Genomic DNA, 2,789 nt, shown 5'->3' on the forward strand with positions numbered 1-2,789 from the left:
TCCCCATTGTGAGTACGTTATTCATATATATATATATATATATATATATATATATATATATATATATATATATGTTTATATATAACATTGCAATTTTTTAAAAAAATAATTATTTAAAAAGTCAATAATGTATGTGTAAATAGAGTTAACACTTAATTGAAAATGTGATTAAAAATATTCTCATGGATCTTAATGATTTTTATATGTATTCATATATATATCGCCAGATCCCACTGCCATTTAATTGCAACAATGTATTTAATCTCATAGACTGACGACTAAAAATATATATATTAACGTTAAAGGAGTATTTAATAATAAATATCAAAATTGCAATGGGGACGTAGAAAACCGTCGAGAATTTTTAAATTTAAAAACAATAATAAATGTAAATAATGTCATGTAGAGTCAACATGTGACTTAAAAAAAATTACAACTATTTTTTAGTATTAATTATAAATATTATTATAATTTAGATGCCATTCTTGTGATATTTCATCGAAATTCATGAGTCAATAATGGAATTTAAAATTTAAATTAAATATTCAATAATAATTATTAAAAAAAAAAAAAAAAAAAAAAAATAAATTACTCTATTTATTTATCCTCAACTTTTTTTCCTAATGACCGAGCCAGTGGATAATTTTGTGACTAAATCTAACGGTCAGAATCTATTTGAATGATTTTTATTAATTGACTCTAATTAGCAGTTCATTGGCCCGGTCATGAAATAGAAATTAACTGTCCATCTGTCAATTAAATATTTATATATAATAGATAATATATGCTCCAGATCTACTATGGAAAATATACCGTTTCGCGTCTCGTAAAAACATGAAAAAATTATTCTGTAAAATGATTAAATACTATCAGAGTTATTCAGTTTGTCCGGATCGCAGTTTACTTTTTGCAGTATTTATTTATTTCTTTTTTAAACTTTCCTGGTCAAGACTGATTTAAAGGAAGGACGGCACGACATCAATAGTGTATGAACTGGCGCAAGAAATAACTGGAAGAACTTTAATTTGCCGTTCCATAGTAGTGCCATACAGTAGTGTCATACTCCACTCGATTCACTTCACCTCTTAGTGGAGTTAAGTTAAGTTGTAGCATTATTTCTGAACAGGTATATATATATATATATATAAGTATGCGCAGTTTTGTGCGAGGTCACACTTTGTCTTGATGACATAAAATAGTTGATACTGAGACGAAAGAGTTGTGGGCAGTTTTATCTTGTCTACTTAAAGAGAAGTAAGTTACAGGCAATCTGTTATAATACACCACCGGAAATCACAGATGCTTGAGATATAAAACAAAACACCAGAGTGGATATCCAGACACCGTTTATCCAGCGAATCCGTGTGCTATAAGACATTGAGATACGTTTTCCGCCATTAAAAAGAAGTCTATGTTATAGTTGTTTGTTTATTTGTTTGGTTTTTTGTTAGCGGCAACTTGCGGACGTTTTTTTCACAAACGATAATTATTTTTGCAAAAGATAGAAGAGCCCAGAAGGATAATATGTTGCACACACAAGTGGATTGCCCGCTTTATCGCGGCTAACGATTATGACCAGGACGCGTAAACTCTCTGGGCTCGTTATGTCCTGGCAGCCCCGCATATACAAGAGAATGCTTTACTTCTCTTCTAACAACGTAACGAGACGCTAACTGAATGGATCGTCAAACAGGTAACCAACTAACAGCTAACATTACGAATTACCACGTTACAACCTTTACCTTATGGATTTAAAACCAACTTATTATTCCTACACGCAACACACGTCTGCTCTGTTTCAAAAAATTAACTCGCTCAAAAACCCGCTCGGGTTTTTCGCTTTATTTTTTTAGCTGTTTCTTTGGTCCGTTCCCTGAAGCCGCAAATTATCGAGTGTCACTTATCATTTTATAAGGTGATTTACATCGAGGTAATATATGAATGTAGACAATTATCCATAGGTACCGGTATCATTACTGCCCGAGGCGTTGAATTTATATTGCTCGAGGTTCAATACGATTATATTCCTTATAGACGCAGTAGATCATTTATTCCGTACTGTAATATGTTATTGATATGTAATAAATTTTCCAATAACATAGTTATAACGATATTTTTTTTACTTTAGCTCCAGCAAAACTAGAAACTTGCTTAAATTAAAGAGAAATAATACTCGGAATAATAACATGAGCAAAAAGTATAATTATGGTCGGTAAATGAGCCGGGTAAATGCTGCTAAATGGTTATTGGATCAATCTGAGGGATGGAAAATATAACGGTTACAATTTTCTGAGAGTTATGCCAGTTTTTGATCACTTCTTAGACTACTCATTGGAGTCAGATAAGGAATTGGAAAATTAACACCAGAAATTGGTGAGAAAATTTGAAAAAACGATTGATTTTCTGAGGATCCAGTAACTCTGTGATTTAAAATTGAAATCAAAATTTTTTACTATGGTGATTTGATTAAATTTCGTTCAAAAGTAGCAATCCACCTGGGTCGAAAAATAACTAGACTATATTAGATCTAATTGGTCTGTATTTGAACTAGTTGATCTGTTTTTGAATTTTTACGAAAACTTTAAGCTGTTTTTGATCTAAAGATAATCAGAAACAAACTAAAAAATAAATAATAGACAGGAATAGTCTAATTTTGAGAAAAGGACTAATTTTGATCTACAGATGATCCAAACTGGACTAAAAATGACTGAAAGTAATATAAATGAGGAATATTACGGGAAAAACCCGATTAAATTTCCATTGTTAATTGAATACAAGAAAAAAGTCAA

This window comes from Microplitis demolitor, chromosome 7 (assembly GCF_026212275.2).
Source record: "Microplitis demolitor isolate Queensland-Clemson2020A chromosome 7, iyMicDemo2.1a, whole genome shotgun sequence".
NCBI lineage: Eukaryota > Metazoa > Arthropoda > Insecta > Hymenoptera > Braconidae > Microplitis > Microplitis demolitor.